Raw genomic sequence first — 15,364 nt, 5'->3', positions numbered from 1 at the left:
AAACAAATGCTTCTCTGTGCTGCGCAATATCCGTGCACATTAAAGAACCCCAGATGCTCCAAACTTCCGGAGCTGTTCACTATGGCGTCGCTCATAAACTGAGTTGCTTTGGGATGTCAGACACGGTAAACCAAGCCTTTATACTTCTGCTGGTATGGCCTGCTGCTGCACTTTCTGAATACCGCAATAAGTAGTATAATCGGTCCGCATTAGAACGAAACTAGTGTATGTTTTGCATCATGCTTCAAAAACAATACCTTGATAACGAGAAACATTAATGAAGCGTGGCTTGAGCAACCACTCGTTAAATAAATCCTTTGACAGCATTACCGCTTTGACGACCTCTTATAGCGCAGTGTAGCGCATACACACGCCTCAAGGGCGGTGCCTTGCTACCAATCTGCTATATTTTAGGAGACGACCACACGGTGGGGTCACCTATTACCTTCCACTTTAATATAGACGCAATGCTATGTACTTACGAAGCAGGAACCGGTGCCGCGCTTGAAAGCGCAAATCATGGTGTGTGTCTCCAAGGTCTTTTCATAAATTTTACACACCTTGTCCTCTTGAATTTTCAGAACCGTGTATTGTAGATAGTCCATGGCCGCTAGTCCTATATTTGTAAATCAAACATTGCGTTACCATAAGATATTGCGATCAAGATAGCTGGCGTTATATTCGCCACTTTGAGAATGCTTGGGAGTTAAAGAGGGTGATGGGCTAAGAAGTCGGTCTATCAAGATAAAATGGTGCCTTGCAGCGTCAAAGTGACGAAGAGAATGACACAGGTGCTGTTTTGTTCTCCTAATAGCCCAGACCCTACTGAAAAACCAAAAGTTATACGCGGCAATAACCTCATAAAATCTCATTTAATCGCAGAGACTCTCATACGGTTAACATCATTACCATAAAATATCGTACATAATTTATGATAGTGTACAAGAAGCTATAAGGCCTTATGGAATTATATGCGACTTGTTTGTGATTTCTTATGTGAATTGAGTGAGATTGTGTGAGAAAATGTGAGGTTATTGCCTTATACAATTTTTCAGTAAGGGAGTCTTCGCCGATGGTTTTGGCATGTTGTTGAACCACATCAAATGTCGCTAGAAGTGTTTCAAAAAGAGGCATAGTAATTAGATTTTCGGAGATATAAAATAATTCTTAAATTTGTTAGCGGCCTTAATTATTCCTAAATAATTTTCGAAGAGGGAATTTAGTAAAGCCAAATACGCTTTAAAATAGGTGTCTGTTTTTAAACCCTGCAGCGCTAAAGCGGTTGCGGGAGCACTTTTTCTGTATACGATGCAGAAAGAAAAACACTCCAAAAATTACACTGATCATTCCTTTTTTTCTGTCAGATAAATAACTGTCTCTTCTGTTCACACGCCAGTAGTGAAGGAAGAGCAAATAGTCAGGAGGTTGGCTACATAATTATTTTAATAGGTTAAATGTACAAACGCGTTACAACCGCAAGAGAAACGAGATTACAGTGAAACATAATCAGTCTCTTCTGGCTACAAAGTGTAATCCCAAATAATACTACATCACCATGAATTGAGTAAATTACGATAACTCTGGCAGAATAAGTAAGTTTGCACGCACTAGTAAAATTCAAATTTTCTAAGCTTTCGTTGTAAGCGCGTTGCAACAAAGGCTTAGAAAATTTGAATTTTACAACAAAAGAGTGCGCTTACAACAGAAGAATGTTAAACATTAACATTCAATTTTTTTTTAAACAACTTTTTGAACATTCCGGCTGTCGAATTATTATTTACTTTTCTCCTATTATCTATTAGACAGACATATGCATTTGTAGAAAACTAATAAGCACTTTAAAGAGCCTATGATTGCCCAACAATTTTCAGGGAATTTTTTTCGAGTGTCATTCTAATCAGCTCCTCGTGACAGAGCTAATTAGAGAACAGCTAGAAATTAATTGGAGTATTATTTTCACTGTTGTGGAAGTACCTTTCTAGTATGAGTTGAGCAAAGTTACATGGCTGACGTGCCGAGTTATACTTCCAGACAACACAGGGTGGTCCTACTGGTATTGAACCAGGAACAGTAATTTGCGTGGCCCACCGTTTAGTAAATGTAACTTCGAACCGCTCAGTTTGCGATGCGGCACCAGTTTCCACAGCTAGTATGCTAACACAAGTGCGAAAACAGTTTTCTCTTCCATTTCTTATTAGCAGTATTGATCGCATTGACTCATAAATACTTACGCCAAGAATTACTCGCGACACACTATAATATCCAGAAAGGGAAGTTGCAGGGTCATATATAGCGAAGCAAAACGCTCAGTTTATTTACCCGCTATATAATGCAGAACGGTTTAACCAAAGTGTGCGCCCTTAGATATCAATCAAATGCACTCTGCAAGGCTAAAATGACTGGCTGCTTGAGCAAACATCAAGTGCCTCCTTTCTGCGCATTCAACATCATAAGTTGGGCTAGTTGTCACATACGTATTTTGCACAAGCACAGAAAAAAAAAGACTACAGAAGGGAACACATCAAAACACAAGCGCTCGGTAACAAGCAAACATTTACTGGAGATAAAATAATCGCGATCTATATATGCCAGAATGGACGAAGATTCTGGGCAAAACACGATATCATTATCTCCGCAAAGAGGATCACTAATCATAAAAAAATAAAAAATAGATTGGGCTTAGCTTTAGTTAAGCCCCGTAGGTTGCGAAAGCAATAGCATAGCTACGCTATAGTTCCGTTGCTGTTCTTCTGTTTCCTGAACGCGTCGTTGCCGCCTAGTTGCATTCTTACGTTCTTGACTGCTGAGTTAACACGTTGACAAATAGTCTTCACTGTTCATAGCGTCCACTACATTCCATTCGGAGTCGTCACCGGTTGAGGACGATTCAAGAGAAGCGCGACGCGCTCGTCTAGCTGCATCTTGAGCACGCCATCAAGAGAGACGCTATTCCCGTTATTCACCTATCTGTGTAATCGTTGTCGTTTCCTGGCTTCATCGAGTCGGCGTGACTTTTCTTTCTGTTTATCAGGATGCATAGCGAGCGCCTCAGCTGAGCAAGCGCGAGCATTTATATACCCATCGTTTTCCCCCTCCCCCTCTCAACTGCTATAGAAGAGGTTACAGCAGCGCCTCCACTCGGTAGCAGTGCGGCTCCAGCTGTAGCGCGCCGTGCCTACCGACCGCCGCCACCCGACGACTCGACTTGGTAGCCCATCTCTCGCAGCTGGTATGACGTCACAGTGACGTCATCATCTCATCCACGGCGTGCCGTGCCTACCGACCACCGCCACCCGACGACTCGACTTAGTAGCCCATCTCTCGCAGTGGTCTGACGTCATAGCCATCTGGTGTCATTAAAGGTAAAAAGTACCGCGAAGGGCTGAAAATGGCAGCAGTATTGCTTTCGCAATAAAAACTGGCAAGCCGGGGGAAAACTATTTTATACAGTAACAGAACTACTAAAGCATGCAGCCATGCTTATATTTACAAATCCGCCTCATGGCAACAAAACCTCTGTGTGCTGTGCCCCATCTTGCAGCATGAGAGACCATTACCTGAATTGCAAACCGCTTGGAAAGGGAAAGTGATGCCTGTCCCAAATCGAACACTACTGCTGTGTTCCCACGCCACGTACAAACCATAAGCACACAAAAAGCAGTGTTTCACACAGCTAAATCCTACACATGTGCAGCAGCATTCCACCAGTCACACAAGAACAAGATTAAATGCCTTCCTTGCTTTGTTTGTTTTAATCATCCGCGACTACTTACCATAGTGCGTCCGTAATAATGCCTAGTTTTACTCGAATTTTTGCCCTTCCAAGTGTAAGCAGCACTGTTTACTTCTTATAGATGTTCAAGGGCTCGTTAGCACATGCGTTTTGCCGTCTTCCCTTCTGTTCATCCGTTTTCTCAAGTCGACAATCAGTTCCCCTCCACTACTGAATAACGCTCAGCCCTACACGGTATGAGGCGTATGCTGGAACTTTTCTTCATGCTGCTTGAAGTACATCTCATCTTGGTGACATTATTAAGCACAAATGCACCCCCTCCCTCCCCTTCTGAGTGTTCGTATCGTATTCACATCATGCTCATTATTACCTCTGTTTTGGACTCCCCACCCAGAAGTAACGACATTTTTGTTGACAAGTCCCATTATCCCTCGAGGAAGGCAGACTGGTCGGGCGTGAATGGAATACTGAAATGGTTTTGTCACCTGAAAAAATAAAAGCATTTTTTTTTTGTGGCATTAGGAAATGCTGCTCACGAAGCAGAGGGTCACTATGGAGCGCCTAAATAACTATTTTAAAACCTCATCTTCAGCAGATTGTCATCTGAATCTACAGAGAATGTAAAATAAGAGTGATTGCCGATTCAGCTAATATTTTATGAATTTAAAATAAGAACGTTCCTTCGTGTTATGCGCACATAGAGTCTGGTGACCACAGAAAACCTTGTAATTGGGGAAAGGAGTATTTATAAATAACCGCATGCAAGATACCTACACACTGCCGAGAATAAAGGACGTAGAAAATTAGTAGAATACAGCCTTTTCTGTGCGTGAATTTATAGATTTTTTTTTTCGTTTAGGACAACTAAGCAATAAAAGAAGGTCTGAAAAACCCCATCTTCCGCCCAGCTTTGCACAGATCAATTATTGGGATGTAGAATGGAGCACAGTTTTCAAAACGGAATTTAAGTTAACCGAATGTTCAATTGCATTGTCGCATTGGTCTTTATTTGTATGGTAGTGCCATCAGGAGGAGGTTCGCGCAAGCCACTTCCGCTCGCGAGTCCTTTTTTCCGGTGCTCTCATACACGTGCACTTTTTGCGGCCTCCGGAATTCTGCTTCATTGCGGCTTTTAAGAAAAGTACGCCTTTAAGATTGCAGCAGTAGCGAAACGGTCATTTTCTTCTCTTCTCCAGAATTTCGCCGCTTAATATCAATAAAATATTCTGCTGTAAAAGAAATAATGTACCGAAAAATACATCAAGTTATGGATATCTTTGTACAGCTCCAATCCTGTTCGCGCATTGGAAAACAGAAACTGGATAAGAGAATCCAATGACATGCGCCCGGAATAAACTATATACACAATGCCTTACGAAGTGAAAGCCCAGATAACCCAAGATGTTCCATAAAAATTGATAAAATCTGTCAGCAACTCGAAAAAGATTGCTGGCAGTGCAGAGCCTACGTAGTGATCCATGATCTGGAATTTAGTTTTCAAAATTATTAACTTGGTCTATCAATACAATCCGCATTAGTTCCACGTAACACACAGCGCTTTCAACAAAGTGACTGCAAGCGTGTAAACCAAATACCTACACGCAATTTTTTTGGGGGGTGTTACTCTACACTAACACACTTCTAACACACATTGTGCAAGCGCGCTAAGAGCATAAGCATTTCTCATGACATCATGCCGCCCGGTAAAGTCTGAGGGCTTCTTAGCAGGCATACATCCTAGATCTTTAGTTGGCGTCGTATTTTTACAGAACCGCCGTATGTTATCACTTGTTTCAGCTGTTCAGCTAATATTTTTACACTTTTTCAAGCTCCTTATCTCTCTTCATCTTATGTGACACCGTCGTGCTTACGATTGCTTCCTTTATTTTGCTGCGCAGGCAAGGTGCACGAACTTCTCAACAAGAACATGAAAGAATAAATCAGGAAAACATTTAGTCAGAAAACAGGGGAGAAATGAAATTTAGACAGAAAGAACTAAAAATCTGCACGTTACGGAGTGACAAAGAGCTTAATGAAGTATAGCATAGGCAACAATGGTCGTGATCCATCTCCCGCATCCTGCGAAAACGACCGCTCTAAAGAGAGGTGGCGGGGACTTTTCGGTATAGTAATCTCGTTTAGGACAAATGCGCCGTAAACATTTTTGCAGTGTATGTTGCATGCTTAGCTTATTGTCGCAGGGAATGGTGTCTTGGTTAAGTTATTTTTGACTGAATTAGGAAATTAGGATGTGATCAAAAAGAAAAAAGACCACTAGATACGACGTGATGCGGTGAAATCTATGGTGAGGAAGCCAGTGGTGTAACCGATGAAAGCATTTTACACGTTTTCTTAACGATGCGACAGTTTTTATACTGATAATAAATTGAAAGTGTATACCTTCTCAAAGCAGTGATTTCCTAATTCTCAAGCAATAAGCTCGCTCATTGAGAAAAATGTCAGTGCGATAAATATAGAATACCTCCAAGACGGCGGCGTCGTAGGCAACGGGACGGGGTCTGTACCAAGGATGAGGTACAACTTTCTTCACATCAACCGTTTTTCCTTGTCTACGATTATTGGAGCCATAGCGAACTCTGGCTATTGTCGCCTCTTTGCCACCCCTGCAGTAGTAAAGAAAATGAAAGAACCCGAGTGAAAATGGCGACCTTACGAAGGCTTTCATTAAAGTGATGAGGGCATATGACAAAAATGTGGACGCATATGCAAGCTTAGTAAGTTAGTAGTAGTAGAAATGAAAACATTTAATATTTTAAGGTTAGATTAAAAAAGAAGATGGCGGCTACACCACCGCTGAAATTTGCAGTGGAGGAAGCATCACCTCACAATTTAAGAAAGAATGCAAATCAATAAAACTAATGGGTCCAATATTTACACTTTTATCCAAAGCGATCAATCTATAAAGAGGTTGACCAATGAGTAAAGACAATTTAGTGTAAGCCTCTTCAAAGAAAGCCTTGGGAAACCAGATGGCCTCAAGAACATTTAGCTTCATCGAAGGGCTCTTTTTTCACCCTGATCCCAAGTTCCTCTAAAACAAATCATTAAGATAAATGCGCTGGTAGATACCTAAGTACAAATGTTTCCTCGCTATGTAATTGAACAAACTCAAATGGCAAGAACGACACATAGACTTCCGTCTTCATTTCAACAACACTTTCATCAACACGGTAAGCCTAATATCGAAGGCAATGGTTCTCTCTTCTGGACAAAACTACGCAAGAGCCAAAATAAAAGTGAACCAATCATTGCGCCTATGTTTAATGCAGAAGGCACCAATGTCAGCTTCTGCTAGAGGTTTTGGTAAGAAGAAAAATACAAGCGCGCAATTAAGTATCCTTGCGTGCGGAAAAGAGAAAATATTACAGGTTTCGTACTTGTTGGAATCTAAAAACGATCCAGCTCAGAGTGGTGCAACGCCAGCGTTAGGAGCTCAGCTCCACTGCGACCGTTCTCCAAAGTAATTCATTTGCTACGTAGTGCACCTCGCCATAGCTTCGCCGAGTGCTCGTTCCCTCAACTCACCGCCGGCTGATACGCGTGTGATGTCAGTCGCATGATCACGTGACCACAACCTACACCGTGCCCTTCTGCTCTGCTCGATTCCTTATTCTAACTATGGAGATGCGAGGCCCGGGACATCGGTGCCTACATTCTTTAGCAAGCGTCAGGCTGAATAAGGCAACGTTGTTGAGTTCAGCGCGAGGTTGCAGAGCTTACGCTTGTTAACTAGGCACTGCCGGGTTGAACGCCGCCATTGTTTTATACACATTGCAAATGTCGCAATATTTTGACGTTCGATATTATTTCAATGCTCACAACTTCTTGTCTTGACATGCTGCTATGGTGACGTCAGCTTGTTCTTGGCGTTCTATTTCGACGTCCGTTGTTAGTCGAAGTCCACTTTTTGTATATGACTTATGTTTATGTTGCTCATGTGATGTCATCTATATCACAACCATCTCGATCAGGTCAACAGTGGCACCCGGCCCTGAGATTGGTCAGTTAGGCCATTAGCAACTGTATTGTTAACGATAATTATCTGTAATTACCACTGACAGTGTCACAAACTATCTATTTCATCTGATAATTTTGTAGTTCATTCGAATTGCCGTATAAACCCAGGCTTTGTCTCCCGGCATTTAGTTTTCGTCAAGTCGTCGTAAGTCACAGCGTTGGGTGTCGTTACGTTGTTCGTGTTTACTGCCTAGCAGGGCGAGCCATCGGGCTTTTCTTGCACGTCAAAGGTGTGAGACGATGTCTATAATGTCGGTGTCTGTCCTGGGCGCCAGCATTGCGTCGAGCATTGTCGTCGGCTTTCTGCCATTCACAAGTTAGAACTGGCTTGATCAGTTGTCTCCTGGACAGCGTCGTTGTGCAGTATGGTGTGCAATGTCTTGCATGCACTGTAGACATGTATTCGCACATAACAATTATGTCTGCAACCGTTTTGTTGAGATGCTACGGCACTCCGTTGGTTTGGGGATGGTACACGACGTTGCTTGTCGTTGGCTCTTGTGACTATAGTCTAGGATCAATTGTGTGAAATCCGCGGCAAACGCATTTACTCAGTCCGTGATGAGAACTACTAGACCTACGTGACGTAATACATTTTGTTCCACGAAGAACTTTGCGACTTGCGCAGCAGCAGCAGTTGGTAGTGCGCTTGCTTGAGCACATAAAGTTAGGTGCTCGGTGGCTACGTTTGTTCATTTGTTCGCGCGGTATTGAAGTTGTGAAGGGGTCGAAGAGATCTGTCCCAGTTTGTTGAAAGGGCTTGATCAGGGTGGTATAGGGGGCAGTAGCCCAGCTAGTCGGAGGCATCTTGCGTCGCTGACATTCACGGCACACGTCTTCGCGTAATGTACGTGCAATGTCTGAGGCTGACAGCAGCCAATAATATTTGCCTTGGATTCGGTCCACTGTGCTTGCAAACCCGATATGCCTCGCTGTCGGCTCATCTTGGGATGCTTGAAGAATTTTTTCTACGAGGCTTTTGGGAGCAAAAAGAAGACAAATGGTCTTGTTGAGGGCGAAATACTTGAAGATAACGCAATTATGCAGGGTTCGCGGCATTATTGTTTCGACATTTCATGCAGGCCGTATTCGCATAGAGCCATCTGATCAGACAAATCTCATTTTATTTGAGGAGTAGGCTCCGTGGTATCTTTTTCTCTCATTTATGTTCATAATTTTCATTTCCTAATTCTGACACGTATGTTCACCACACCTCCATGATTTAAAACTTCACCTTCCACCTCCTCTGGCACTAATAACTGAAGACACCCGAAGGCCCAAATAGAATAGAAAAAAAAAAACATCCTAACAATGATTGCTTATTTGATTGAGATATGTAAAGCCAGCTTACCTTACAACGCAGTTTGCAGCTGTGAGCACGTGACGCTTGGTTATAATGCTCCCGCTGCAGGTCGAGGCTTCGGATGGGGTGAACCACACTTTCAGGCTTACCTGAAGGACAGTGAAGTTTCACACAGGTACAAAATAATTGCGCACTCAAGCCTGACCAATATAATCACCGCCACGCAATTTTTCTTTCTTTTGTGATGTTTGTTACCTCGAGGCATAAAGGATATGAATGAAGGGTATTCTCAAGTAAATGTAAATAGGTTAGCTCCTCCTTCAAAAAGGAATTTGGTCTATTGTCAAACTTTTTCTTGTCTCAAAAACAAGAAATATGCGAGGAGCGCAACTTTGACATTCGGGTTATGTTATGCGAATTAATTCTGGTCAAGGAGGCCACAGCCTATTAATATCAGCAGCTGGTTTTTTTATGTTATCGACTACGATGTGGCAATGTCTAACCGATCGAAAGTCGTTACCTGAAAAAGATAACAATGAGCATCAAGCCTACTTCCGGAGTACAGCAGTGGGAAAGAAAAAAGAATTCCGAAGCAGTGTTCGCGAACGAAGTAGGGAATGAAGTGCAATTTATGTCTGCTTAAAGAAAATGAGAAAAATTTCTCTTATGCGTTTTCATGACATGTGCACGGCGAATCTTCAAAACGAGAGCACGACAGAGAAGCAAACCAGAAATCAACGCGCCAAAGCAAGTCGAAAGTAAAAGCAAGCAGTCTGGAAATATGCACGAGACATAAGGGCCATTTGTTTAACCTACACCAGCTACACCAGTGCAGCAAAAATCTATTGTAGGTATAGGAAATTTCCTACACTGGTGTAGCTGGTGTAGGTTAAACAAACGGCCCTATAAGCATAGTGTCAGTGCATAGCATGGGTGTAAACAGCTAGCTAAAACTAAACTCAGGGATACAGATTCGAAGAGTGACATAACAGCATGACATCAAGATCCACCAAGAATATTGCTCATTGCATTAAAAAGAAAAACTGTCACGAGCGGAAGGTTACGTAATGTTTTATGGTTCAGCGGCATCACGCCGAACTGAGTGCTTTCCCATTCTGCTTTACTTGCACCACTGCAATAAAACATTTCTCCCTATTTCTTCGTTATGTGAAGCGAACAATGAACGAAATTTTCTTACCATCCAAGGCAACTGTCCGGGTTTTGCCGTTGATCCGTTCACGATCAAAGTTGGGTGTTGGGAAACTCCGCATGCTTAAATGCCCAAAGGAGTTACGGATCAGGAATATGATTCGGCATGCGAAATAAAAACATTATTTGTCCAAAAAGAAGCCTTCCTTGAATTTCGGCTCTCAATTCCTTCCAGTAGAGGTAGTTCATCGTAATAAAATAGAAGCGTCTAGGTAGAGTTTTAAAGATGTAATTACACTGCATTATGCATTACGGACCACGAGATCGTTTTGTTTTATTTCGATTGGTTACGGATGACCATATATAACCCTGGCTTTTTACTCGAGGACCACGCTAAGGAACTGGCCCGTTGTATCTCTGAGCACTGAAATCGAATGAGAACATAATTTTTTTTTTAACTCAAACACTTACGAAAGCTCCTGAGTTCCAGTTCTTGCGCAGGCAACTGAAAAGAAATTGCGACAGAACCGTGCTCAGTAAAGGAATTTCATCTTGCGTGAGTAATAAGTGGAGCACACCTAAGTGTCAAAATTGAATAACAGCCAATTTTTTTCAGTTCCTGCTTTCAATGTCTTATTAATGAATGCAAGAACACACACTAGCATGAAAATCTACCTTAAAAAAGGCTGACTTTCTCTTCGCACTGGTAATGCACAGGAGTTTTTATTGATTTATTTACTTACTTCTCAAAACGAATAGAAAACACTTTTCAAATTCTGCTGGGCCAATAAACCGAAGCTAGTAGAGGTACATTTTACACGTTGTTATTCAGGCAACATAATATACACACAGTTCGGTTATGCATGATCAGCATGGGTGATCAACACTCAAGCGTACACATAAAACATCCCCACACGTATCCCTCAGCCTTCGACAAGTAGAAACTTTAATGGACAAGGCGAAGTTCCTAGTCATTTTACAGTATTCTATATTTCGCCCCATTATACTAAAATTAATTACTGTTCGTAGGAGTTACGGGGTCCAGGATAATTAAAACTAATATTGCTGCATGCCTAGTATTCCTATTAGGCAACACTAAAATGTTAGTTTAGTTAAAGGGAAGTAACTATTTCTTGCAAGGTTTTTACAACCATAGCGATTTTATTTTCGTATCTCAAAGCAAAACTAAAATCTGCAACCTATTGAATAAGGAGGCACTGGACTGATATCTGCTGGAGTATGTTACTATACGCAGTGCTCTTTTCTGCAAACAAAAGATTAGGGTTCAACGCTGCTGCACCGAATATGGAGCGAAAGCATTAGCTGCGGGCGACCGAGCGTTCTTATTCTTATTCTTCTTCTTCCTCTGGCAGGAGCTGCCAACTTGGGTCTCTCGTTTCATATGGGACGTTTATGTCAGAATCAGCCTGCTGGGACCCTGGCATTCACGTTACCCCTATAGGCCACTGAGGCACGTTCATACGGCTTGGTTAAAGCGGGGCTTTATATGAGGGCTGAGAAAGAAGAAGAAGGAGGAGAGGAAGAAGAAGGAGGAGAAGAAGAACAAGAGGAAGAAGAATAGGAAGAAGAAGAACGCTCAGTCACCCGCACCTAATGCTTTTGTCCAATATTCGATTCAGCAGCGTTGAACTCTTCTAATTTTTTGCTTCCTTTCTTAAATTTTATTGTACTCATATTTGCCTTACTTGCCAAAAACGTAAGGGAAAATGCAACTGTATGAGTTCTTACCTGCGAGAAGAAAATGTCTCATCTCTATCACTGCAAGGCATTAATCTAACGTCTGCTACTGCCATATTATGCTCCCTTTTGCCTTTGTCAATCCGTTTGCGTCGCTTTTATCCAAGAGTTAGCATCCAGATTCTTCTGGTAAATAAACATTGATTGATTGATTGATTGATTGATTGATTGATTGATTGATTGATTGATTGATTGATTGATGCTGATGATGGAAGTTTCGTGCCTCAAGGCAAGCCTACATCCAAAAAGCGCTAATGATGATATGTTTTCCTCAGCACGTAGAACGAAAATCGCGTTTTATTTGTTAGCGTATGGAGCTCATTCTGCGACAAATCGTCACCGCCGTCGTCGCCGTCCTGTGGCGGTCGGAAAAGATCCAAGAAATTTAAATTCAGCTAATAAATGGAGTGCGGTTTGAAATGAAGCTAACGCTGAATAGATTTCTCTAATAGGGGTATTTCACAAAATAGTCTACGAATTTCATAGTCTACGAAGCACCGTTTGGTGTCAGCTGTGTTACAGGGACACCTACTGAAGGCGTTGAAGTGAGTATGAATTACTTACGTGTGTTTGAAATGTGTACTTATGTTGTAATAATTACATTAAAAATATAATTTTTACAAAATGCGAAAAGTTGCTGTTTAGGTGCGTGTGCCCTTAAGGTGAGCCTGAAGCTGTTCCTAGTTTTTTGTTTACTCGTTTAGCCTCATATAAGAAGAACGGACGAAAACTTGTAATGCCTGGCAAAACAACGGGTACCGAGCAGATCCACGAACCATCCCGCGCAGAGGACACTGATTCTCGGACCTCTACCCGTGCATACAGAGTTGTTACTTCCAAGTTCATTTGTTTCCTAATCCGAACTGGAATTCGCTCCTTGATGCGATCTGCATAGTCGTACAGATTATTAAGCCGGCTCGAATCTCTGGGGTGCTTTGAGCTTTGAAACTCGCAAGAAATCCAGTGCGCGTTTCATATAGTTCGATATAACAGCTATACATCACTAAAAGGAAACTGAGCGGTTTTAGAATCCAACTAAATTAAAGTTGTATGCGAGAAGGCTCAGGTTAAATCATGCCCAGCCGTTTTGCTCTAGCACCTAAATTTAGGACGTAATCGCTGAATAAAACTTTTTCGACATCCAGGCTTCTTCAGGCGCAGCACATTCGCAGCACATGCTGACGAGTAGAAACACTAGTGAAGGCGTCATCTGTAGAGGTGAGGCATTTTCAACGCAGAAACGTTTGTTCTGAGGGAGAAGACCGACCCCAACGAAGGTAAATTTCGCGAGGTGTTGTTCGGCGCCATCGGGTCACTCGCAGAAATAATTAAGCGAAAGCTGTCGAAATTCGAAACGTCAGCCATAGTGACGTCATTGCCTAATTTCACCGCACTGCCGCAATGCTGTGAGATGAAGCCTGAGAATTGTTGAAATTTTAATAGTAGATTACGTCGTAACTTTAAATGCTAGCGCAGAAATACTTCATGATCTTAATCTACAAGATTTATATATTCTAATGCGCGCGTCTCGAGAAATTGTTAAAAAAGCATTTCAGCTTCTCTATGATAAATACATCTTCTACTCAGTAACTGACATGAGATTGTCATGGTGAAGTTCTTTAAGATGTGAAACATGCAACTTACTGCTGTGAGAAGGCTTAGAAGCAAGCTGACTTTGAAGAATAATGGAATCATCTTGACTGAGCCTTGTTAGTTCGTCTGTTTGGAGAAACAAAACGGCCAGTAATTACGAGACTCGATTACGACACTCCCTAACGTGGTATTTGTGCGCAATTTGTGAGGAATTTTGATTTTTGTATGCATTAATTGACGTAACAACTTTGAAATTATGCCTGTAAGTGAAGTTACAGGCGGCACTCTTTCACGCACAATCTTTCCTCGTTGAAACTACATTTTGGTTGAAGCCCACATCGTGGAGAATGGTTTTGGCTTCGCTTATAGGAATTAATGCTCCAAACAACAATTGCTATGAAGGAATATGGATGTTGCTGCTTCGATGAGTACACTGTGGAGATATAGATACTTGCCTGTGAAGCGTCTCTTTCGAAAGAATCTTGGCGACGCGTGTGGTGTCCTAAATCTATTTAAATAAACGATGAAGAAATTGCATTTTTTCATGGTCGCTGTGTTAGAACACATTCTACAAACAATAGATGAGGTAGTGCAAAACTCACCGAAATGTTTTTTTCTTGTGTCGCTTCAAAAGGTGAAAACGCCGCTTTCAAGGCTGTGCTGACACAAGGAAACGTGCAATCGGCGCTTTCAGCGTTTTTCAATGAAACAATCGCAGTGAGGCATATTTTTGACAATTTTTGGGCGGCAGCCCCTGCTTGCATTAGCCCAGACAGAATAATTTCATCTTTTCACCCCTTGGCTATTGTGATCCCTAGAAGCTGTTAGCCCGTGAGACGCTAAAAAAAGAATCGGTGATTGACAAAGGAAGGCTGAAATTGGCGCACTTCTAAAACTGCGGAACATCAAGGTCGAGGTTGGGTCACTTCACAAAACACCTTTTTCTCTACATTTGGGCACAGCGTTTTACTACAGCAGATCTCAATGCGGCTCCTAGATTGTATACCCCATTGAAACCACTGAAGCCTTCCTCTATAGCCACCGTGTACTCCGTTGCCTTCAGACTAAGTCAACTAACAAACCGCAGTACTCTCGTATTGTATTCGTGCTTTGAAATGTCACGTTTTCACAGTTTAGTAGTAATTCCATTTGTAGGTACTCAAAAATGCTTATTGCCCAGATATATAAACTTAATTCACTTCCAGCTAAAGCATTCAAGACACATTCAGTTCTGTCATTTCGATAAAAGACAAATACTCTTCAAGCAGTAATACAGAAACGCGCTGAATATAACCACCTTGAATATACGTCCTTCATACGTGATGAGAAAGAATTGACTAAGTAATGAACTCAGCCTTTGCAAAATACGGTGTACAAGAGCCATGCATGGCAATGCTTGGTATCTACTCCAATGCAACCATAAGCGTTCCTGAAGAAAGTGATAAAACTTCGGTTAAAAAGGGTGCCAGCCAGGAAGACAACATTTGCAGTGCTCTTCACCGCTTGCTCACAGAAGGCATTTTGAGTTCTGGATTGTCAACAGCTCGAGATAAGGGCTTATGGCGAATACCTGAATTACCAGCGACTCGCCGATAGAGCTGTCATGATATATGTTATAATTGAATAAAAAAACATTATCACCATCTAAATAGGCAGAGCAGAGTGATGTCTGAAAATTAGTGCACACAAAACCACAGTGATGCTCAGTAGCTTCGGAAGGCCACAGTCGTTTACAATAAGTAGCAAATGCTGGATGTTGTGATGTAATAAGTCCACGTAGGGCCTACAGG

This window comes from Amblyomma maculatum, chromosome 11 (genome assembly GCF_055883805.1).
Source record: "Amblyomma maculatum isolate TAMU_Amacu chromosome 11, ASM5588380v1, whole genome shotgun sequence".
Lineage (NCBI taxonomy): Eukaryota > Metazoa > Arthropoda > Arachnida > Ixodida > Ixodidae > Amblyomma > Amblyomma maculatum.
Note: the sequence above shows the minus strand (reverse complement) of the source record.